This window comes from Rhinolophus sinicus, linkage group LG17, assembly GCF_036562045.2.
Source record: "Rhinolophus sinicus isolate RSC01 linkage group LG17, ASM3656204v1, whole genome shotgun sequence".
Classification (NCBI taxonomy): Eukaryota; Metazoa; Chordata; class Mammalia; order Chiroptera; family Rhinolophidae; genus Rhinolophus; species Rhinolophus sinicus.
In genome coordinates this window covers 5,934,991-5,960,684 of record NC_133766.1, presented here as the reverse complement: position 1 = coordinate 5,960,684, position 25,694 = coordinate 5,934,991, and the positions used below count along the sequence as shown (strand labels likewise).

The 25,694-nt window shown below is 41.7% G+C and overlaps 1 long non-coding RNA gene across 2 annotated transcripts in view; it reads right to left on the bottom strand.

Annotated features, from left to right (window-relative positions):
* Positions 1 to 25,694, bottom strand: part of LOC141569361 (uncharacterized) — a 366,511-nt gene that overhangs the window by 27,500 nt on the left and 313,317 nt on the right. The gene's annotated exons all lie outside the window — the stretch shown is intronic.

Sequence of the window (25,694 nt, the reverse complement as noted above, 5' to 3'; positions counted from 1 at the left end):
TAATACTTTAATATATGTTTTCATAAATGCATTAAAATATTTCACGTCAATACTATTATTAAATATACTCATCAAATTTATGCTCCGTTTTTCCTAAGAAGATCTTGTTCAGAATTTGTCATTTTGTTTGTAATAATAAACTGAACATTCTGAATAACAAGGAAATCTAGGGAACCCAGAATAGTCTCTGCAAAAGCAAAGATTGTCTCCATGAGAAATGAAATATGCAAAAATAAATAATAAAAAAACTGTCATAATCAACCAAAATGGCTCACATCTCTAACATCATGGATGAGAAACGTTATTGATCACCTAGTCCAGTGACTTTAATAAGACTTTTTTGTAAGACAGCTGATCTCTTTCGGTTTTTGTTTTATAAAATGAAATATGCCCAGACTAAATCACAAACAGTTCAAAGTTGATTAAAGTTGTCCACTAAATTCTGTCCACTTTTTCTTCTTTTCCTGCTCTGTAGGAACTCAGGGTTTTTTTTGGAATTCATTTGAAAACTACTAAACTACAGCCTATCATCATACAAATAAAGATTGTGCCAGGTTTATCTGACTATATCAGATGCTCTTCTACAATAGCAGGCAAGAGAATATCCAAACACAGCAACAGAACTAATAAGTAACACATTATAGAAACCTATATTCCACACACACACACACACACACACACACACACACACACACACACACACACACACAGAGTGATATAGACATCCCTGCAGAAAGCTATTCAGAGCATGCTATGTTATATAGTACAAAGTAACCAATGTATTGTGTACATGTACCCAAATGTCACCGGGGCAGCTAGAGTCACCTTGACCCTCATGGAAAGTTTCCTGTGCTTGTCAGGATTTTTACTAATTCCAGGGTTATGTTTTCAGTCATCTCTGGCTCAAAACTCTTGGTTCAGTGGGATTAATTGGATTTATGAGCTGCTGCACTGTCTAGCCGAAATTTTCCCTTTCTCCTATCATGTCACAGCAGATATGGGACTCTGCCCTAAGACATAACAAACAATCCACTTTATTTGGAGTGTATTTACCTGATTCTGGTATTATAACTACTTAAATGACAAACATAATTGTATTCTGCCAGATGGATGGTTTTTAGAGTTTGAGCTTTATAATTAAATGTTTACTATTTATTTCTTAATATATACCAACATTTATAAGATCAGGGGAAGAGGGAAAGGCTTTGACAGGGCTGGTAAAAAGATTAGTGCACTGACTGTCATTTTGAAATTGCAAATTTCCACTCCCAGTTCTGGAAATCTCCTCCCAATAACTTACCAAGACAAACTTAGCCCAGTCTACTAAAGAGAGAGAGATGGTTAAAATTATTATGGTGCAGAAGGGGACAAACCTAAGAGCAGAGACATAACAGAGGGGACTGCAAAATCGCCTTAGCACAAGCCAGTGGAATGGCAAAGACAGGAATACAGAAAGCGTGGGCAGGTCTGGTGGGTCCTGGAACCTGGAACCAAAGGAGAGATGAGCTGGAGCTGCCACCACTGTGAGCGGCTGAGTGAGGTGTGACAATGGGAGGATGGTGATAGAAAAGGGGAAGTCATAAGGAAATGGAAAGATTTTTATCTTTGACTTTTCATGTTCTGTTCTGGGAGTGCCTAGATGCCTTTTATTTTCAGACTTGCCTAAGTTAGAGACGTATATTAGTTTCTATTGCTGCTGTAACAAATTACCATAAACTTAGTGGCTGAACACAACACACATTTATTACCTAGTTGTTACAGTTCTGTAGGTGGGAAGTCTGACATGAGTCTCCCTGGGCTAAAATCAAGGTGTCATCAGGACCGCATTCTTTCTGGAGGCTCCAGGGGAGAAGCCATTTCCTGCCTTTTTCAGCTTCTGGAGGCCACCTACATTCATTGGCTCCCAGCCCTCTTCCTCCATCTTCAAAGCCAGCAAAATTGCGTCTCCCTCTGACCATTCTTCCATAGTCACATCTCCTTCTGGAAAGATCCTCTGCTTTTTAAGGTCTCACGTGATTGAATTGGGCCTACCCAGATAACCCACTGTAATCTCTCAAGATCCTTAACTTCATTCGTCTATAAAATCCCTTTTGCCACGTGAGGTAATACTCTCGCAGGCTACTATTCTGTGTACCACGGGATTATTCCTTCTCTGGCCTACTCTAGTTCTTTTAATCAAAGTGAAATGAGAAGGACACTTACTAGCCAAAAGAATTCGATTCTCTGTTTCCTATGAAATTCACTGTTAAGTAACATTTATGTTTCTATGGCCCTGCCCTGCCTAAAGATGGGAGTCAAAATATCTAAATGATCCAGGGCCCCAGGACTGGCTGAGTTTCTTGGTGTTTGGAGGGTGGATAACAAAACAAAAGCATTGTGACTAGTAAGCAGCTTCTGCCAGCGTAACCAGATGATTCCAAAAGAATGAGTATTTTGACCTCTCACAGTTTTCCTCTGGGAAGGCATAGCTGGCCTGTAGTGCTATCCAGTTATAGGTCTCATATTTCCGACTGTGAGAGTTAAATTTTTTTACCTTACATTTAAAATGAGGTAAGCATGGTTAGCAGAGGCAAGGGACTTCTGGTTATGAAACTGTAGGTATTATATATTGTAAGACCTAAACTTTAAGTGCTGAGTTGATATCTTTGAGTCTCACCAGACACCAAGGCCCAGCCCTGGGTTGCCCTGCTCTTGCCAGATATGCCCCCAGCTTAGTGGGAAAGGTTCTCCACCTGGCTCGTTCCTGCATCAGCCAAACCTGCTGCAGCCCACAAGGCTACGGGGCCTCACCTTCCTGCCAGCCCAGAGTTACTCACAAATAAATCACATCCTCCCACAGGAACCAAAGTTCACCCACCCTCCTGTCACTACAAAGCCTGCCTCCTGCAGCCCCTGCTGCTGAGTGCCATCCTGTGTGGTCCTGCATGGCATGCAGTCTACTTGGTCCCTCGCGCTGTGACTATATGACTAATAAGCTGCTGCCAAGTTCATCTGTCCGTCAGGTGTCATGTGTGTAGCCATCTTGTACTATTTAGGGCGACGAACTCCTCCTTCACCAATTACATGAATAGGAAGTGATTAGAACGTGTTTGCTTCCCTTGTGCAACAGGATTTGGTCTATGCTCTGGGAAGAGACACATGAATACTCCCGGAACCCGCAAACCTCAGGCCCAGCCTTCCTTACGGGAAAGGCAGAAACATCAGTCAATAGGTGATGAGCTCAGCGATGTCTGGGATTTTGGTACGGATTCCTGTAATAGCACTGACACTTGTGAAAAGATAAAACATAGGAAATTAGTTTCACATGAAGACCACTAGGTTCTTTGGAAGATCATGACTTTGCAGATATTAAATTACTAGACAATGGAATGCGTTGGGGAGGAACTGTTTTTTGGCTAGACAAAGCCCCATTCTAGCTCACTTTCCTAGCAAAACGTTTTGTCTTGACTTTTGTAGAAATAGAAACTATAGTAGCAAGAAAGTGTGTAATAGCAAGATCTAAAATGAAAGAGACGGATGTCCAGACTAGAAAAATAATTCCTACAAATCAACAAGAAAAAGATAGGAAATTCAATAGAAAAAAATAGGGGAAGATGTGACTAGGCCATTGGCAGGAAGGGAAATCCTGATGGCTAATAAATACTTGAAGAGATGCTACATTTCACCAATAATTATGGAAATGCAAATTCAAATGACAACTTTACACTTGTCATTTGGCAAAATCAGAAAGTCAGATAATATCAAGTGCTGGTGAGGATGTGGGGAAACTGAGATTTTCATGCCCTCCTGGGGTTAGTGTAAACTTGTGTAGCTAGTCCAGAACACCACCTAGCTGATGTCGTGAGTGAAATTAAGCATGCCTATACTCTATGATTTGCACTTCTGCTCTTAGGAATATACCCCAGAGAAGAACCCAGGGAAGTATCTATGAGAGTGTTCAGCCCAGTGATTTGTGGCAGCAAAGAATTAGAAGCAAACTAAATGATCATTGATTTCCAAGACAATAGGTAAACAAAATATGAGATTAGATTCTCAGCATCAGTCAAAAATAATGATTTAGATTTGTATTTGGCAACAGAGATTTCAAAAACACGATATTGAATAAAAACTCAAAAACAGGATGACACTTACAGGAAATCCCTTTTATTTAAATTAAAACCCAAAACCAAAACATGCCATGTGTTTTAGTCACACACCTATCTCTAAGTAAATGTATGAAAAGTGGGTTGGAAAGAGTGTTTGTTGTTAGAGTGGGGGAGGGAAATGGGATTATGAATGGAGGGTGAAGCTGAAACAATAATAAAGTAAGATACCACAAATGAGGGGCCTTATCCTAACTGAAATGAGGGTGCACCACAAAACGGGAGTTATGATTAACCCAATTCTGTGTACCTGCCTCCAAATAAAGAAGGAAGGAAGAAAAGAAAGAAGGAAGAAAGAAGCAGAATGTAGGGGCCAGATTATAGGAACCTGACTTTTGGGGAGTGGGTTTCCAACCACTGAGCCATTCTTTCCACTCTGGACTCCTCCTAGTGAGGACAGATAGACATAAAGTCATCGTGGCTTAACAGAAATTCCTTTCCTGGCTTAACAGAAAGGAATCTGGAGTGAATGACAGAAGGTTTGCATCTTTCCGCTGTCACAGGCTGGTTTAATTATCTTTGACAAGTCACAGACATTTCTGTTGGATGGGGGAAAAAATAGGACCTGCAGGGTCCTTGTGAGGATGAAATCAGGGAAAAATGTGACAGAAAATGTTGAAAGCTTTTCACAAATATCAGATGATGTGTCTGTTACAAGACTGCGGCTAGATAGATGCTTCTAGTTGAGAAAAGGAGAGGAGAACTGTTTTCTATGCCCCGAACTTGCCTGGGTCTTTGTCCTGTTGAAGGAGTGAGAGGACAAAAACCAAATCTAAGGAAGTTTCTCTTAACTGCCCTCCCACTAGCTTATTTCCTCCCTTCCCCTGCCTTTCTCCCTTTCTCCCTTCCTTCCAAGTTAATGCTGTTAATTTGGGGTGTCAACAGTTAGATCCTTGAGTCAGCAGATTTCTATGCTGGGACACATGAGGGCAGGCTCGTCTCCTGAGCTAACTGGGCATATTAGGTTCCAGCAGTGGGTCACTGAAACACGGAGAGAGGGACAGTTGTGCTTCTTGAGGGTCAAGAATTGATACTGGAGACATCATTTAATTATCCAATGGTCCAGTGAGGTAGTGAGCTTTATGCTTACCATTAGACACAAATGCCAGACTCAGGGAGGCTTAACGTATAGCCTGGTTAAGAATCATGCACAGAGGTTTCTCTCTCAAAAGGATAAAACAAGCTGGCTCTTGGGCAGTCCCTGAAGAGTTGTGTTGGAATGATAGCAGCAAACTATCAGGGGGGCTTAAAATGTGCTCAGCAACACCCAGTGTCACACACTAAGGGACATGACTGGAGTTTGTATCTGATTGATGCTAAAGCCCATTATTTTGTTCTATATCCTCATGGGGCTTTGGGGACCATCTAGTACCTTCTCCTCCTCCTCCTACACCCCTCCCTGCATTTTCAGACCAGAAAACTGAGGTCCTCAGAGATTGCATATGTTGTCTGAGGTCATATATGAGTTCATGGCAAAAACAGGGTTAGTAGCCAGGGGCTCTGAATTCTGTTATCTGTCACAGTCTTACGCTCCCATACTTACAAGATTCAGTTATACCTAATCTAGTTATAAACAGAAAAATCAAGTGATACTTTCCCTGCTCGAAGACATTTGTTAACATCTTTCTACCTAGCTCTTCCACTCTGTTTCACTGCCACAGCCTGCAGCATCCCCTCGTTTTGGAGATACCTGTTGCTGCACCGCATAGAGATAGCCTGAGAACACACCTGTGGCTGAGCATTTCTAGGCAGTCAATCTAGAAATATGAAAGCCCCAATGGACCAGAAACTGGATTTGAAGGCACTGCAAGGAAGGCATTTCTTACAGAGTAATCCCCAGGTAGAACTGATTCTTCAGAAAGGTGAGGAGCCCTGACTACTGGATTGGTGGAAGCTGAGCGTGGGAGATGATGCCAGGCATACTCAGGTAACCCAGACAGAAATGGGGACAGGAGATGAATGGTTGGTCCGATGACTGACTCTCTATGGCTTGTACAGTGATGAGCTGCATAGTGACGTTTCAGTCAATGATGGACCACGTGTACGAAGGTGGTCCCATAAGATGATAATGGAGCTGAAAAATTCCTGTCACCTGTTGATGTTATGATGTCCTAGAGCAATGCAGGACTCATGTGTTGGTGGTGACCCTGATGGAAAACAAACGTACTGCATTGCCAGTCGGATAAAAGCATAGCATATCCGATCATGTCCAGTCCACGATACTTGATCATGCTAATAAATGACTCTGTGAGTGGTTTGTGTGTTTACTATACCGTACTTTTATTGTTATTTTAGAGTGTACTCTTTCCACTTATAAATAGTTGGCTGTAAAACAGAATGCCATGTTAACGGCAGCAGGCTCATATGGCCTGTGTTTACTGCGTGTCTTGATGGCATCGTTTTCTCTTGTGCTTGATTTAATCTCATGCTGTTCTGTACAGTGACCTGCTGTGCAGGCTTGTAGCCCAGGAGAAGCAGGCTAGACCGTCCAGCTGAGGTGTGTAGTGGGCTACACCCTCTAGGTCTGTGTGAGTGCACGCCGATGGTGTTTGCACAACTATGAAATTGCCTAACCTCAGGTTTCTCAGAATGTACCCTGTCCTTGGGCAGTGCATGACTATAATTAATTTCTACTCTAAACTTGAATGACTCTTCCGCAGAAAAACGCCAGTCCTAACAAGCCATTCTGCATTTTACGGAAATCCTGTTTGCTTTAAAGGGGCATGACCGCTGTTCTGTGCCTCTTGCCCCAAGGCTTAGACTCCACTCGCTCTCCCCCTCCTCCAGCCTCTTCTTTCAGGAAGCTGTGAGATTCTAGTCCCTATGTAAATATCGGCTAGCCTCCCTAATCGGGAAATAAGTGGGAGACAGGCTCCTGGGGAGCGGAAGTTGCTCTCGGCAGAAGGGAATGTGAGGGTGGCCTGGGAAAGAGGGTGTGAGTATGAGAGAAATCACGCATTCTCAGGAAGGACAGATGATATTATAGAACAAGGCAAGCTGGAGCAACATAGAAAGTTCCATGACTAGGTCCTGGGGGTGGGGGATGAACATGAGATGGGGACAGCCGTATACATTCAGGACGGGTGACTTACAGGGAGGTGATCAGCGTTCTGCCTCTAATTCTGGGAGCTGGCTAACAGGCCTGCAGACTTGCCATTGTTAAAAATGTAATACCGTGTTTCCCCGAAAATAAGACCTACTAGACCGGGTCTTACATTAATTTTTGCTCCAAAAGACGCATGAGAGCTGATGGTCCGGCTAGGTCTTATTTTCAGGGAAACAGGGTGTGCATCAGACTTTAGCAGATTCATTCTGAAATGATTGAACAAACGTTGTGAGTCCGAGTGGCCCTTTGCGGAGGGTGGTGGTATGACTGACTGGTGGATGGTAGATGGATTTCAATGGAATGTATCATGGTGAAAAGTTTGTTTGAAACCTGGACTGATGGGACTCTCTGATTCTAAAAGTAGAAGTTAAAAAGCAAGTCGGAATATAGAGGTGCTCTACTAGGCCCTCCTCTGGGCACTTGTCCGCCATCATTTGTGGGTGAGTTGGGGCTGTACCCGAAATACTTCAGTCTGGGTCTGCTCTTGCCTCCTACACTTCACTTGCCTCCAAACATGAATTGGTACAAACTAGTTTCAGAGTTTAGAGTCTCTACAGATGGAAAATGCTCATCACCATGGTTTCAGATTCTTGGCTGATTCCAGCTTTCTAAGCAAGTCGTTAGTTACAAATACATCTTAACCTTTGTTATAACAGCCCCTTAATAAAAATAAAGATTTCAAGACGTTTTCTTTGTCTTACTAAATTAGGTGACCTCTTCAATTTTTTTTTTTCTTGTAGGCCTAAAATTATATTGTGGAAACAGTTAATGAGACATATGAAAACAAGGGAAACACACGCAAGATGAAATAACAACAACGATGGAAACATGTTAACATCAAACTTAGTATTAAATCAGAGACTTACGTCTGAAACTGCCAACACCAATCAGTAAATGTTGTGAAAAGATGAGGTAAAGCTATGAATATGATCTGAAACTGTGGTAGAAAATTAGCTCAATTAAAAAAAGGTATGATTTGAAATTTCACTTTCAGTTTTTAAATATAGCAATTTTCTATGAAATTTGATTTGTTTTATAATAAAAGCTTTACAAGTTTAAAGGTATGCTTTATGCTAAATCAATTTTAAAGAATGATTAAAAATAAACTGCATATGAGATAACCACACTTTCCATGTAGCTCACTCCAGGTAGAATCATAATAGCTATCTGTTTAAAACCCAGTTCCTAAGAATGAGCTCATATTTTTTCTAATGGGTTTCTGATAACTTTGCTTGTTCTGGTTCCATTTGCATGGGGTTCTCCGAGAACAAGTTTAGCTATTAATTTCCTCCCTCTCATGTCCTTTCCTCATCTCCTTACTTTCCCCTTTTCTCTCACATCTCCTCCTTCCCTCCTTCTTTCTCTTTCTTCATCTCCCTCCCTCCCTGGTGCCGTTCTTTCTTCCCATTCCTATAATTTCCTTATTGCCCCGACTTGTCCTTCTTTCCTTCTTTTTATTGGCCCAAGTGAATTAGAAAAAAATTCATATACATAAGCAAGGGTCTTAATGTGTTGAAAAACACACACAGGTAAGCCTTTTAATTTAAAATATGCTATAATTTTTATAGAGATGGAAGTGATCTCAGACACAAATTGTAGTATATTGCATTAATGGCCCCGGTTATTCCCTATAACCATATTCTTTGCCACGTGACTGTGAAGTTCTACTCCCTGAAAAGGTGGAGGTGTATTTTCCCCCTTTGACATTGTTTTGGACATGTGACTTGCTTTGGCCAATAGAATGAGGCTGAGGTGATGGTAGGCTAATTCCATGCCTTGGACCTAAGAATCCTTCTGTCTTTCTGTTTTGCCTTCTTGCACCTCTCTCCTTGCCATGAGAAGAAAATGCCTGGATTCCTCTGCTGGTCCCAGAAAAAGAATGAGACACACGTAGAGCAGAACCACCAAGCCCAGTTAAACCTCTGTCAGCTGATTCATGGGGACACACAGATTCATGAGCTAAATATATGGTTACTGTTATGTATCATTGATATTTGGTAGTTCATTACACATCAATATTGTAGTAATAAAAAGCTGGTACACTATCTCAGTGTCTTCCATTTTGAACAAAATGGATCTTCAAATAACAGAATAATAAGTCCATTGTTACGATTTTTGATTCAACTAACCTTTTAGAAACAACAACTTGTAGAGTTTTGATGTGTAATAGAATGATACTGTCCACAATTATCTGAAAAGAATATTAAAATACTCCTTTCTTTTTAAACTACACATTTGTAGTTGGTTAGGTTTTCTTCATATACATCAACCAAACCAGCATGTCACAAAGACTGAACGCAGCAGATATAAGAATCCAATTGCCTTTCATAAAGCCAAACATTTAAAAAATTACAAAAATGTAAAACTTTTCTCACTAATCATTTGGAAAATACAGTTTTTTTTTTCCATAAAAAGTTTATGTTAACATGTAACGGTTAATTTTCAAATAAATAAATCTCTGTAAAATTCTGACTCTTAATTTTTGCTGTGGTAAATATCAATAGATACCAAACACATAAATAAAAGCTCTTAAGCATCCTCAATAAAAATTTAAAAGTATAAAGAGATCCTCAGATTAAAAGAAAGCTTGAGAATTGCTGGGGTACATCTAGTCTGTGATATAGTGATAATCGTTATCCCCACTTTATAGGTGATGAAACTGAGGCTTAGAGATATGAAGTAACTTGCCCAAAGTCAAATGGCTTGTGGGTTGTAGAGCTAAGATTCAAACCCCAGTAGAATGCCTCCAGAACTCACACTTGTTGCTCTAAAGATGCCTTCTGGTATTTTTGTATTTAGAAAGCTCAGAAAACTCAGGACATCCCCCCACCCCACCTCCACTTAGAACAGAATTTTCTATGCTCACTTTTAAAATTCCATGTATCCTAGTTTCTTCTTAGTTCTGAAGACATGGGCCAGTTTATCTGAAAAGCTACATTTAATAAAGTTAGATAAAACACAGCCTAGAAAAAGGAACTATGGGGTGGAGACGACTTTAGACCTCTCTGGGTAAGAAAGATAGGTCTTCCTTACTGCTAAGCAAGGAAGAGGAGAGAAGGCAGAACTTGAGAGTCTGGGGAAGGTTGGCTCAGTTGGCCAGGATAGGTGGCAGGAAGATCCAACTCCAGGACTGGGCTTTGCCCTGTCCCATGTTCCTACTTCAGAAATATCCCAGAGATGGCACTTCTATATCCTGATTTATGGCAGACATTGAGAATCAGACAAAACCCTCATTCTCACTGAGCTTGGCGACAACCTCAGGCTCCTTCTCAAGGCCAGGTCCCATATAGTCACTCCACACAAAGGATGTGGCATATATGATGAAACCTTATTACCATCCTGGCTTTAGGTAATACCTGTAAGCCCACCTGTACAGCAGGTGTGAGTCTCTCAAACACAGAGACCATCAAGAGGCCATGGATGACTCATTCCCAGGATCGGAAAAGCAACTCCTAGCATGGCTGTGGAGTATTCACCACTGGCTGCATTAATTAGGAAAGATTTGCCTATTTTTCCTACTATCCATATAAAAATGAACCCTCTTTTGTCATCCCTGCTCTGCAGACACAGAATGTCTAAGTAGTTGATAACGTGGACCCTAGAGACAGGATACCTGGGTTTGACCTTTTAGCAGTTTTGTGAGAACTGGTTGACTTAATATCATTTTGAGTCATTTAATGGTACCCAGCTTACAGTAATGCTCAGTGAATATTATTTATTAGTATTAGTATTATTAGTATTATTAGACTATTATTATTACTACACTGTGACAGAGTCCTTATTGGGGCAAATGTTAATTGTTTATAATGAGGAATTGTAGGCTGCCAGCCACAGCAGCAAGAAGGTTAGGTATCCTGAATTATCCATGTCATGAAAATGACCAAAAGAAATAGATAGGACATGAAGACTATCTTAAAAATTCATCTCTGAGCCAGCAAAAGAGGAAGATATTCACAGAGATTAAAAACTAAGTGCAAGTGGGGAATTTGAGGACAAATGAACATCAAAGCAAATTCCATCTGAGGTTACTTGACGTACCTTGGTAACCTTGAAGTTTTGTTTTGATAGATGCATAGGACTTAGAAGACAAAGGATAAATCCTAAGTTTGGCCTAAGGTGGGGATCTCATTAGGGAGTCACACATAAAGCTGAGACACCAAAGAGCTATGGCTTCAGTTGAAGCTTCAACTCAAAATGAATCTGCCATGTAGAATGGGACAATAAGAAAATTTGTCTGATTGGAAATTGGTTTGAATGGAGGGGAAAATAATCTCCCCTGAGAATTTATAACCACAAGCCAGTTCTCTCTGGGGTTTAAGCATGAATGGAAAATCTGAGTTGCAAAAAGAAGTGGTTATCAACTATGTGATTAAATAAAAACACGCATGGCTGTATAAAATAACAACAGTAATGATAATGGCTTGTTGGTAGCACAAAATCACAAAGGATAGAACCAAAATACTGGACAGCTATTGCATTTAAGTTCAGAGAGTGATGCCGGTTAGAGTGAAAACATTGTACGATCCCTGTTGTGTTTAAGAGGAGGGTAAACATATTTATGAAATCTAGAGTTTGTTAAATATGCATGATAAAAAATCTAAGCTAACCCCTAAAAGAAGAGACATCACAAGCTCGCCCTTTCCTGAACACCTTTTGAAATACTCCTCAGGTATGGTGATTTAGCACTTAAGTAACATTGTCCAAGTCCTTGCATTTAGGGCATAAGAAAAAGCAAAATTTTTACAACATGAAATATTCACTAATGAATTGGCTTATAATGAAATTAGTCCCCATATAAACTTCCTCCCCTGTATTTTCTGAGTCCATGGTTAAACATTTGAAGGCAAAGAAAACTGAGTGATGAGTAAAACTGCAGATTTTACCAGGGAGTCAAGATATAAAGTAATGTGTGAAAGTACAATTGGAGAATTACATTAAAACTTTTGAAAAAGGAGGCTCTGTCTGATTCGTATCTATTAACAACTAAAGAAGAGAGAATTAACAAAGATGATAACATAATTAGAAGAGCCAAAGGAGAATGGTTTTGATGCGAAAAGATTAAGAGAGTCCTTGAGAAAACTGATGCATCTCTGTTTAGTAGTACTAAGTGGAAAAAGCTAAGCTGAGAAAGGGACCTGGAATACAGTGACTTAAAGAAGACAGAAGTCGTATCTTTTTCATATAACAGTCTAGCTCGATGAGGTCAATCAGGGGTCCAGGTTCCTTCCATTGTGTTGCTCTGCTTTCTGCCAGAGAATGATGCTCACCCATATAGTCGAAGCTCAACTGTGTGGCATCTCTGTGTTTCAGTTCAAATAAGGGAAAAGAGAGGAAGTCTAGGGCAAGCGGAAGATATATATCATTTCTTCTCACATTCCATTGGACAGAACTAAAGCACATGACCACAACTGCAAGTGAAGCTGGGAAATGTAGCCTCTACCTGAATGACAAAGGGCCTAAACATAAGAGGAAAACAGATTTTTGGGGACAACTTGAAATCTGTCCCATAAATAGTTGTGCAAAATTGACTCTGTGATGGCGCTCTTAAAAAATACATGAAGTAGTGTTGTACTAGCTGTAAGATGATGTACCTGTAATTAGGTCTGATGAATTATGCCCACCCAAATCAATAGCCGATTCAGTCTTTAACTTAAAAAAGATCACACATATCACTATTACTCACATTTTTTAAATTGGATAAAATCAACTTATTTAAGAAAATAAATGAGTGAAGGTTTACTAGTGGTGCTTAATAAGTCTTTGCTTTGTTCTTTTATTTCCTAGTATGATGACTAGAAAATTCTTATTTCTCTTCCACATCTGTAGTTGGTATGGTTCTCCATCCACAATCTGTTTTCAAGAGTTGTAACTAATCTAATTTGATTTTCCTATTTTAACTTTGCATGTATTTTGTTCCAATTGGTGGCAATTTCATTTCAATTCATGGTTCCTCCTTTTACTCAGATGGCATCTACTGTGTTTCTCCAAACATGAGACCTAGCTGGACAATCAGCTCTAATGCCTCTTGTGGAGCAAAAATTAACATAAGACCTGGTATTATACTACATTACATCATATCATAGCATATCATATCATACCATATCAGACCCAGTCTTATAGTAAAATAAGACTGGGTCTTATATTAATTTTTGCTCCAAAAGATGCATTAGAGCTGATTGTCTGGCTAGGTCTGATTTTCGGGGAAACATGGTAAGTTCTAGAGGTTTACACAGTACCCAGAAATTATTGGGGCTGTCTAACCTGCCATTTGCTGGGACAGCCACACACATCTGGGCCTCATTCATTCAAAAAATACCTAACACACCTATCTATCTATGCCAGACACTGAGAAACACTCCAGTCCTTTCCCTTAGGGAACATATTACCTAGTGAATTTTGGTGCATTGCTAAAACTTTTGGCCCAAGAGCAAGGTCAAGCACACATACATTTTAGAGACAGAAGTCACCTTAAGAGATTGCCTCCAAGTGAGGAGAAAGAAAAGTAACCACATGGAAATCCAGGGATTGTTTATGATTTTCCCTTTTCAGTGAATTTTTAATTCCTCCATGATGTATGGAAATTGAGAGTTGGTGATATTTGGAAGTCAGAAAAAAAGAGAAGATGTGTATGTACGTGTGGGAAAGAGTGACTTCTGCTTCTCCTGAGAATTCCTCTTTCGATGATGGGGTCAGAGGAGGATCTTCACCAAGATTTAACCTAATGCAGTAGTGTTTAACCCAACTCTTATCACAAGTGTAACTTTCTAGTTGCTTTGGAAAGATAACAAAGGGAGGAAGAGCCACAGTTCTGAAAGTTGCTTAGAGTCTCTATGCAAAGTAAAATGACAGCCAGGACAGGCAGGAAAGAGAACTGTATTAATAAAATACTGTAGCGGAAATAAAGCGTCACCATGAAGAAGGCTGGTTTGTAGATAGGCAGAGAGGAAGGACAGATGAGTATAAGATTGGAGAACAGTGCATGGTCAATTAATTGCAGAGGGGTGGCAAGAAACATGGTGGGCAGACGGTCCAGGTGGCAGGGAGGACAGCCCTGGCTGGAGGCAAGTTATTTTTGGGTGGGCATGGTTGCTTGTGGCCATGTCTCTCTCCATCTGCTCATGCAACTCCTCTCGTGCAACCAGTTTCATCCCATCACAGCCCAGCGAGTGAGCACACTGGCCTTGCAGCCAGACAGACCTGAGTTTGAATTTTGGTTCCACTACTTACTGGTATGTGACCTTGGGGCTCATACTTAACCACTCTGAGCCTCAGTTTCCTCACTGCCTTGCAGGTTTTTAATGATTATAGTGAGACTCTACAAAGCATGCAGCAGTTTTCCAAGCCTCAGTAAGAACAGTTATTATCATGATAGCCCACCAATGAGGTGATGAGTGCTGGGCCAGGGGGGTGGCACGGGGCAAAGATAGACAAAGTGCTTTAAGCTTCACACAGTCCTGAGTTCACATTCCAGCTACATCACTTCCCTGGTCATTCCCACTCTGCAGGGCTTCCATGAGCTGGTGCAAATAAAGTTCTCCACACAGGCCCAGTACACCAGTGATGCTTTTAAAACATGCTTGTTTTCTTCCCATCACTTACCCACTCCTTTTCCCTCTCTTCCCCAGCGTACGTCTCTAGTCTTCTGCTTGTGTGTTTGGGCAGAGCCGAGGACAATGGACACTGACTAGGGTGGTCACGTGTTGGCTTGCCTGGGCAGTCCTGGCATGTGCTGTTGAAAAGTCTTTTCTTCCACTTGCAAAGTGTCCTGGTTTGGCAATAAATGGCCCTAGTGTTACTTTGGCTCTTGGCTCTCTGCCCTCCAGTCTGGCATTCTAGCCATGACCCCAGGCTGCCTTTTCTGGGGAGGAAATCACCAGGGGGCTTTGGGCTGGGGTATATCCCTCCAGAGTTGCTGTGGAGTTGACAGGTATCCCCCCAGGCAACCCCCTTTATTTGTTTCTTCTTCACTGTCTGGCCGTCCCCAGGATGAACTGGTTGGTTCTTCGCTTTCTGCCACTACCTATTTCCCCTGGGGTTTCTCTCCTGCTGTAGGTCTGGCTGAAACAAGACAGACTCCATAGGGTTTCTCCCCTCCCCTTTCTGATTTGTTTCCAGCCAGCACCATTTCTCTGGTTGTCTGGGTTTCTCTGATATGGTTGGGAAAAGAAAGAAAGGGGATCAAAATAAGGTACAAGAGGAAATCACAGCTCTTTACGACAGACTAGAAATGACCCTAACCTTCAAGGCACGTGAAAATCGGTCTTTCTGAGCCCTCCTCACTGATTCAGCTCTTCCAGTAAACTTCTGAAATCCACCTTTGTCTAACCTTCCTGTCACTCTCATTTTCTTTTTATTCTTTGGACTTCACGCGATGGTTTCCCCACTATTTTCGTTAGCACTTTCGGGGGCACTTAGGTGATGCTCAATAAATATTCTTTTCTAGAGTAGTGGCAAGCCACAGAAAGCATCTTAAAAGGATCAAATTCCCAACAGTTTTTTCTAAAGGGATACATTCCCACTGAGAAATCCTGGTCTAACCAGAAAGAAACTCCAGATAATGATCTAAGTATAAATTCTTATGTAAAGCTGTGTGCCAGGTACTTTACAAGCATTATCTTGCTGACATCTCACCGCAACCCTGCGAAGTGGGGTGCTAGACACACTCATTATACTCTTTCCCACATTTACTAATGAGGAAACAAAGGCTAAGAAAGGTTAAGTAATTTGCCCTGTTACTCCTATAATTCTTTCACTATGACTGAAAAGCTTGAGGCAAGCTGGGATTCAGACCCAGGGAGCCAGTCTCCAGAGATCTTCCTCGTAACTTTTACCAGCATCTCATTAGACGGCAGGAACCAGAGACCCCCACACCAGCGGGGTAGTCAGGATTCAACACGGAGAAAGCCTGCCCGGGATGGGGCTGAGTTTGGGGTGGGGTATGTCCTACATTTCTGAAAAAAGCCGTGACATTCTAGCTATTTCTACTTGTCTCTCCCTGGTCTTGCCTTTGTCCTTCCTCCTCTGACAGCTTTTCCCTTGAGTCTTAATGGTCAGATCCTCATTTTCCTTTGCAAAGTTATTGAAAAGGCACCATTTTGGTGACTGTTCAGAAGAGTTTCCCCTCCTCAGTTGGCAGTGAGTTTTCACAGTTGTGTATTCTGGCCAAAGGACACATCATGACAGAGAAAAAACGGTATCACCGAAGGCATTCTGATGTTGGGTATACGGTGGAATGGTGCAAAAAGCTGCTGCATCTGGGTGGGCTCAGGGAAGGAATTTTCTAGGCAATGAAGCTAAAAACACTTAGTCCTGCCAGTTTTGGATCAGTTCTTCCTGTGAGATCAACTTGGGGAAAATGCTGTTGAATGCACCTCACCTTTGGCTTTCCAATGTCAAGATCTCTACTGCCTGATTGCATCGTGTGTGGTTTTTTTGTTTTTTTTGTTTTCACTGATGCAACTAACTTTCCCTGATTAAGGTTGGGACTTTTCTCTTTTGTCATTTCAAACCCTTTCAGTGCAGTTTTCATATCTTTCTTTTGCTGTTGATGTTTCCTTTACTTAGTCAGTCTTTATTTTAGGTTTCACTTAGTATTCCCCCCAGTGCCACCCTGCCCTGATTTTTAGATGTAGATATCAGAGAGTATCTATCATAGGCAATCAGGTTCTCATTCTCATGTGCATTCTTAACAATGAGAAATAAAACTAGGACCAAGGCTGAAGGCCAACTGGAGGGACAAAATATACCCCCTAGATAGGAGCTTTTAGTCGGAGAAAATCCAGGATGATAACACTACCGTATTTCTAGCTTTGGAGGTTACCAAGTATGGTATTAGCTAACCCTTACTGCACATTTATTATATGCTATGTCATGCCCGTGGCCTCTTGTTTCACTTAACCCTCACACAAACTCTGAGCAGGAAAATTTCCATTCTCAAGAGGAGAAAACTCAGGGCTTAGAGAAATTAAGTGCCATGTCAAAGGGTGACACAGCTAGTAAATGGTGATCTAGGGATTAGAACCCAGCAATCTTCACCTCTACACTGCTGTGTAAAGGGAAACATCCCAGAGGGTGAGTTGGCCAAATGACCTTGGTCAAGTTACATAACTTCTTGGTGTTTTAGCTTCCTCCTCTGTAAAATGGAGAAAAGAGAATGACGCTTGGAGTCATTCGAAGCACGGCTGCGGTGCTTAAAGGAGGAGCTGTCCAAAACAGAGCTGCTGATTTGCAAACGGCCCCTATCCCCTGGGCTTCTCAGTCAGCCTCCTAACTCAGTTAATGTCCCGCTGCACAGTTAGTCAGCCGGGTCACCCCAAAGTCATCTTTGAGTCCTTGGTTTCCTTCACTTATCGTAGCTAATCCAGTAAGTCTTATTGCTAGGTCTCCAAAGGACATTCCAAATATGACCATTTGTCACCCGTCTACTGCCACAATCCTAGGAGTCAAGTCACTTCACATCTTGCCTGGACTCTTGTGTCTTACTGCTTCTATAAGTTGTTAGTATTAATCAATCTCCTACATAAGTAAAACAAACAAACAAACAAACAAACAAATAAACCTTTCTCTCTTTTATTTTTTATAAGCAGTAAGTAAAAGACCAATGAAAAATATTGTCTTTAAAAATATTTTGGGAATAGGATCAGCAAATGGGATCAGGGATGTAGAGAGATGTGTCTGGAATGTCAAGGTCATTAGACCATTGGCCTTAAGACCCAGGAAGAACAATGGTTCATAAAGAGAGCTGCTGACAAAGGTGACATACATCAACCTGGACTAATTTGTGGAGCATCTGAGCTCTCCCTGGGATGCCCCGAAATCTCGGGGACCACACTGTGGGGTGTCATAGGACCATGCTACCATGTGGGTTAGGGTCTATCTAGCCCAGCAATTCCCAAGAGAAACATCGCAATGTCATCTAAATGGTTTAAGAGCTATATCAAAAAGTAAAAAGAAATAGGTGGAATTAATTTGAATAATATTCTACTTAACCTAATGGATCCAAAATATTATGATTTCAATATGTGGCACTAGCCTAGTGGTATGCTGGTACAGCAGCGCCCTGAAAAAAAAGTCCCAATTTGTAGTGTTCACCAATTCCATGCTGTAAATACTCTCACCAAGGTCAATTTCAAGCTACAGTCATGATACTAATAACGACAACTAACAATTATTGAATGCCACCATGTACCAGATGACTAAATGAAGAAGGATGGCAGGTTAAATAACTTGTCCGCTGATAAGCAGCAAAGCTTTCATTTGCATACAGGTCTTCTGACTTTTGCCCTCAATGTCAAGAATAAAAGCAAAGTGGGATCAAAGAAGGGTGGGGAATCACGGAGGGAGAAGGGTAGAAGGAAAGAAGGATTGATGCTCAGAAGAACTAGACTAAACCTTTAGCCCTCAGTTCAATCTAATTCAGCTCCTGTATTGAGCTCAGCCCTACACTGGTGCTGGGGAATGGAAGGGGCATGTGCAAATGGGCGGGGCTTGGACTCACTCTCCCCCCCACCCCATCGCCAGGGGAGACAGGCAAGCAAGCAGAACTCTGACACAGGGCAGACCGGAATCCATCTCTCCCAGACTGAGCCTGCCGCAGAAGAAGGTGGTATGCAGTGGGCAGAGGGATTTGGGGACCTGGAGCCAGAGTCATTCTTTTTTTTTTTTTTAATTTTATTTTATTAAATTTATTGGGGTGACAAGCCTGAGTCATTCTTAACAGGCATCCTTTGGGGCTGCTGAGTCAGTGAGGAAGCAGGAAGTTGAGATCTAAGTTCCAAGTTAAACCAAGCCAAGTTCAGAAGTTTGAGCCAATACAGAAAGGAAAAACGTAGGGATTGAAGAAAGCACCAAGGAAAACAGCAGAAGCAGGAAGAAGAGGCTGGGAGGAATCCCCTAAACTAGTTTGCATAAAGCTGCAGGGTTTTTTTATTATTTTTTATTTTTTTGGCATGTGATTTTTGCAGAAAGGACAAACCCCAAGAATTTATCAGTACAGCTTAGGGAGGTGGAAATGACTGAGCAAACCATATATAGTGATAACGGGGGCAGGGAGATAAGGGAATTCTACCTTCAGAAAGAGACTGCTGATTGGACCTGCAGAAAGCTGTCAGAGGTAGTTAATGTAACATATCAGTGAAAGAATAAACACAGAAAAGCCCTTACAGGTTTAAAAGAAGCACAACACCATAACATCTGCTTAGGGCCTGCTCTGCCTGACACATTGCTCGGTGTATTATTAGCTTATTTCTAGCGAGATGATACCTAGCTCCAAAACACGAAGTCCATTCAGAAAAGAGTTCCTTGGAAGGACATTGACAATGACAGGATAAAACTCGTGTTATCACAGAGTGGCTATCTCTGAAGGTAGTTCAAGAAACAATGCTCTTTTGGCACAGCTTTGATAATTTCTAGCTCTCTTAGCCTGCTGGGGTTGCCATAGCAAAATACCATAGACTGCGTGGCTTAGCCAACAGAAATTTGTTTTTTCATCATTTAGAGGCTGGAAGGCCATGATCAAGGAGCCAGCATGGTCAGATTCTGGGGAAGGCCCTCTTTCAGGCTTGCAGAAAACTGCCTTCTCACCATAGCCTCACTTGTCAGGCAGGCAGGGAGGTCGGAGGTGGGGAGGGACAGAAAGAGAGAAAACAGAGCAAGCTCTCTGGTGCCTCTTCTTACAGGTATGTATTCCATCAGACCAGGGCCCTACCCTCACGACCTAAGTACCTCCCACAGGCCTCATCTCCAAATACCATCATATTGGGGGTTCCATGTGAATTTTGGAGGGATACAGACATTCAGTTTATACACCACCTATTGAGAGTTTGGTGGAGTTAGACAGACAGACCCAGATGATCTTGGCGTACATCCTCACACTGTTGTGGTTAACTTACTCTGTGATTCTGGTCCCTCATGTTAAAGATGTGGTTAGTAATAACCAGGCAGCATGTGCCGCCAGGTTCGAGTGAAAGGAGACTTTCGAGTCTGGCACACAGAAGGCATCAGAGAAACATGGATTCCCGTTCCCCAGTAATTTGGAAAAAACTAAGATCCAATCAATAGGAAACGTTCTCTTACTGAATTAGTGGCTCTACAAACTCGGCATGTTAATATCTGCTTAGGTGTATTGGTTGTTTACAAAGGGCCCAGCCCAGACATAGAGCTTATGTTTTCATTTAAAAAATCCATAGCATCACGTCGAGTTTAAGAACAGGCTCCCGAGTATAAGGACCTGGATTGAGATTCCCGCTCTTCCATGCACTAAACATGTGACCTTGGCCAAGTTAGTTCATCTCTCTAAGCCTCAGCTTCTCTCCGTTATAAAATGGGGGAGAGAAGCAGTACTGTCCCCCTAGACTTGTTGCTGGGCAGTGGAGAGGCATTTCGGACAGGATAATAAGCAAACGCAGATTCAGAGGGAGAACACTGTCGTGCCTCATTCATGGTCAGTGATGGAAGTGGGCATTTACACCAGGGTTTCCAGCATCAGCACTACTGACATTTTAGGCCGATAATCCTGGGCCTTATACATAGGATGTTTAGCAGCATCTCTGGTCTCTACCCATTACATACCAGCAGCACCCACTCCAAATCTAGACAACAACAAATGTCTCCAGACACGGCCAAGTGACTCCTGGGGGGAGCTGGGGGTGGGGGTGGCAAAATCACCCTCAGTTGAGAATCACTGATTTGCACTAATTCCAATTTATACCTAATTAAATATATTTTGGAAAGAGGAGGGAACATCTTATGTACTCAGTTTATATTTGCTTTTAGAATAATTACTATTGAAAGAAAATTATCTTTTGAGGGTGAATAAAGTTCTGGTTGTGATGGTGGCTTCATGAGTATCTACAACTGTCAAAACTCATCTAATTGTTCACTTTAGATAGTTTATTGTCTGTAATTATATTGTCATAAAGTTAATTTTTTAAAAAGAAAGTTGCCTATATTCAATTATGGATTGAAAGATCTACTTACAAATTTTTCTATATCCTTGGAAATGACGCACACGTTTTAAATACACAGTTTCCACTGTACGTTTGTGAGTACCAACAATCTGTCTAGGTATTTGCTTTCCATAACGGCTTAGTAATTCATAGGCGTATTTCCACAGAGAGAAACACTTCTATTGCTGTTTTGTGCCACCAAGTTTTAGAATCTATCATCACGCCCTAAAATAACTGCCAGTAAATTCAAGATAAAGAAAAGTTGCAAACATGAAGACTGAAAGGGAGAATAAGCACTGGAAGAAAACGGAGTTGGCAAGGGCGGGGCTAAGGAGTCTGAAACCCAAATGGAATATCATTATATGAGTTTACATTTGCACTTGAACTCATGCTGTACATCCGGTTTCAATGAAAAGTACACATCTCAGGTTTGCTCATCTCTCACGTCTAAGATCAAAGTCCAGCTATCAGGAGACTTCTGTATTTAACAGTGCTATTTTCAGTTTTGTTTAGACTCTCATTCTGTTCTGGTCCTGAAAGTAGCACGCTTCAGATCTACTTCAAGAAAATTCAGTTTAATCTGGCAAATCTGTATAGAAAGACTATTCTGGCTCTGTGTGTGAGTGTGATACTAGATTCCTGACCTCTCAGGACCATGCAACATCCCTGGGGAAGACTGAAATAGATTTTGATGGTCACAAGACAAGACAGAGCATGATAAATGCCCTCAGAATAGGGGGAAACAACTGTATTTTTCCTGCGAGGCTCAGGGAAGGCTTCTTATCATAGACATGGAACAGTGAAAGAGACCTTCAGTGGTCACGTGAGGAGATACACAGCTGGCTCTTATGGAAACTTGTAGGTTCACAAGACACTACTCAGATCTTATTGATTGAATCAGAATTTCTAGAGTGAAGGGGATTAAGAAATCAGAATCTTTCAAAAGTTCTCCTAGTGATTCTAAAGATTGGCTAGTCTTTGGGAAATGTTGATCCTACAAATTCTCTACCCAAGGCTCGAATTCTTTGAACGGTGTTCCTTCAGTGTTTTGTTTAGCCACTTCTGGAATGCTGCAAGTTCACTATTTCACAAGGCAGCCAGCCCTTCATGGAAAGTGTGAGTGTGTGGGCTTTTGATCATCAGAGATGATGCATGAAGCTACTTGAGGCAAAGTAATGGTCCTCAATAATTAGAAAATAGAGGGAGATGATTTTGAAGAGGAACCTTGGTCTCCGAGAGGGAGGTCCCTTGATAGATCTGGGTCATCACTGGCATTAAAGAGCCTGCCAAAGCAGAATGAGTCAGAGATCAAAGAGAATGGCAGTTTGGGAGAACTGCTGGAAGTTTAATCCAGGAGCTCAAGTGAGGATTAAGAAAGACTTGGTCAGAGCAGTAGGCACTGCCAAGTGGAGGGAAGTTCGAGCCGTATCGCAGGGCTGCCCTCCAAAGCTTGACTGATTGTGGCCAAGGAAGAGTGAAAGCTGATTCTGGGGTTTGGAGGTCCTGGAGTGCCCAAAACCTGAACCAGAGGGACATTAGGATCAAGAGCAGGTTGAGAAGGCCAATAACAAATCAGCTTGTTGACATTTGCCATATACTGGTCTCCATTACCTCCCATTTTCCTCTGTCACCTGTGTCAGGGCAAGCTTAGTTAGGACTCCCTTTGTATGCTTATAAGGAGACACAGAGTAGGCCCTCAAAATGTTTGGTGAATGCAGAGCCCTGTAAATATCTTCTCCTCGTAGGATCCTCAGTTTGGGACCTTATTATTTCTCACTTAAATAATTTAAGCCCGAGGACTGCCCCAGCTCATACGGCTGTCTTTCTGTCAGTTAGAACAAAGTGCCCTTTCTGAGTTTATGAATGAGAAAAAGCGACCTTTTTCTGGGTGGGTGCAGCCCTTTGTTTGAGACTTGGGATGCAGAGCACACCTTTGTGGGATGATCAGGTCCCCCCTTCCCGTAAGATGACTCCCCTCCCTTCCAATCCAGGGTGGAGGGACTCCTGAGTGCAGGATCTCACTCATCTCCTCAGCTGGCACCTGGCACCCTGGGAAAGTCTGGATCTCACCCTGCCATTTCTGTTTCACTCAGAGTGATTTCTTTCCCCTAAAGCGTAATCATATCACATTCTGCTTCAAACCTCTCCATGTTCCCCCCGTGTTTTTAGGATAAAGTTCTAAGTTCTTCACTTATAACAAATGTCCATTCACAGCAGCTTCTCGGCCCCATTCCAGGCCACTTTGCTCACTGTCTGCCTCCCCCGTCGCACTTCCCTGGAAGACAAATGCACAATTGGGCTTCACTTCTCTCACCACTTGCCTGGCAGCCACTGCCCTTCCACACTCCCTAGGTGGCCAAATTGGCTTCTGCTTTCTCCAAGATTTACTTGACTCATCTCAATGCAGCTTTCCTACTCCTAACTCCAGTCTGAATGGGAATCCGCCCCCGTGTGTCCTTCCAGTTGCACAGCCACTTGGAGCCAACACTTTCTTGGAGAATATGTTATACTCCGCCTTTCCTCCAGCACTGGTAGGGAGGCAACTGGTCCATGCTGGTTGAGTGGACACATACAGACAAAGGAAAAGTACAAATTTTACCACGCCCCCCAAACCAACCAAGCAAACAACCACCACAACAAAAAACAAACGAAAACCCCAAACCGAAAAATCAAAGAAATGTTTTTGCTGCTTTCTAAACATGAGGCATTCTATGAGTTGTCAAAACCTTTTTCTTTTCCATATTTTCCTGCAGTCTTGAAAGGGCTATTCATTTAGAGGTTAAAGATGTTTGGAAAGATAATTGTCTTGGAATGAAGTCTGAGGCTTCCATTCTAAGGCTGGTTTGCTCAGGTGCATCTGTGTATTTGATCTTTGCGAAGTTTCAAAAAAAAAACCAAAAAAAAACAAAACGTGCCCATAGATTCAGGTAACATACTTGGCCCCTTTAAAAACATGTCAACTTTGAAGATGGAGGGCTCTGTCTGTCTGTCTGAGATTGAAATGCCATCAGCGATACCTCTTGTGGTAATTTCACGTGTTTCAGATGCTAAACCAGCCTCATGATCTTTTGAAATGCGTACACAGTCTATCCAAGGGTCTTGCCTGGAACCTCCACGCCAATTTATATTGATTTTTCTGTGTGTATGCCCCCCTTCCCACAAAGACTGTGAAGCAACTGTGAGAACGAGTTCAATGTAAAAAGAAACAAATGTAAAACATCACTTAAACTTCAACCCAAAATTACAAGTAGGCACAATACGGCGAGAAACTGAGGCAAGGGAGATGAGAGATATAGCTTAGATGTGGCTGCCCAAATGTTGGTAGGGGAGACCCTGTGCTTTCCCAGGAAGACGGAAAAGTGGCAATTCATTCTGTTGTGCAGCGCTCATTGTGTATAAGGAAAAATAGTATTTGTCAGTGAGATGAGCTGCTGTTCATGGCACCGGTATGCACGCTGTAGTTTTGTTTTTCCATTCCTTTGGCGGTCATTTAAAAATATTTTCTGCTTTTCAGCGTTAATAGTTTTCACTATTTCTTGTTCAGGTGGTCTCTTCAGTTTCCAATAGTGTTTTAGGCTTTTTTTTTTTTGCTGTGACTCTTAGTTTTTTAAAATAAATGAGTAAAGAGTTGCCAATTTTAATGTTTGTTTTTGGCTGTTACACAAACTTTGGGCTGTACACACTGATTTTTCTTTCAATGTTTTTTCCTACACACCTTGTATGTTACACATACTTTGCTCATAGGAATGATGATTTTGAGATGAGTTTGGATGGACCCTGATTTTTGGTTTTGGCTTGGGGTCTATGATACTGCGTTTCAGTTCCCTTCTCTTTCAGACAAAAACTTGAATTTCCGAAGAACAATATGTTTTCCAAATGCAAGGCATAAGGATGGTGATGAGAGTATTACTTCATATTGTAGTTGATTAATACTGTAATAATAAATGTACTTTCCTTTCCCTACAAACTGTTTTTCTTTTGAATGTGACTCATATCCAAGTTTTATAAAACTAAGCTGCATATAACATCTCATATTGTTGATATCAAAATATTCCTCCCTCTCTTCGTCTTTAAACAGCTGTTGCGTGGCTGATGGGAGCTCAGAGAAGAGACAGACTAATGAGAGACACCCCTAATCCCAGCATCCCTAGTCATCAGCCCTGGGCTTACTACACACACACAGTAAATATTTGTCAATCTGAGCTTAACTGTATACATCATCTTACCATTTACTTCAGTAGAAAAGGGTAAGTAGTGTCTGTCCATTGGTAGAATCCTCTTATTTTCCAAGTTCTGAGTTGCCCCTTGACTCCAAAGAAAGGAGCAACCTTCAAAGCTTGGTTGAATCTATTCATTTGTTCATTTACGCACAAATTAGGTTTGGGGAGAAGGTATAAAGTGCAGGGAAGGGGAAACAGTCAGGATCCTCCTCTGCTTTGCTCAACACTAATCTTAACACTAAACTTGTCTGAAAGGATTAAATGAGAACAAGATTATAAG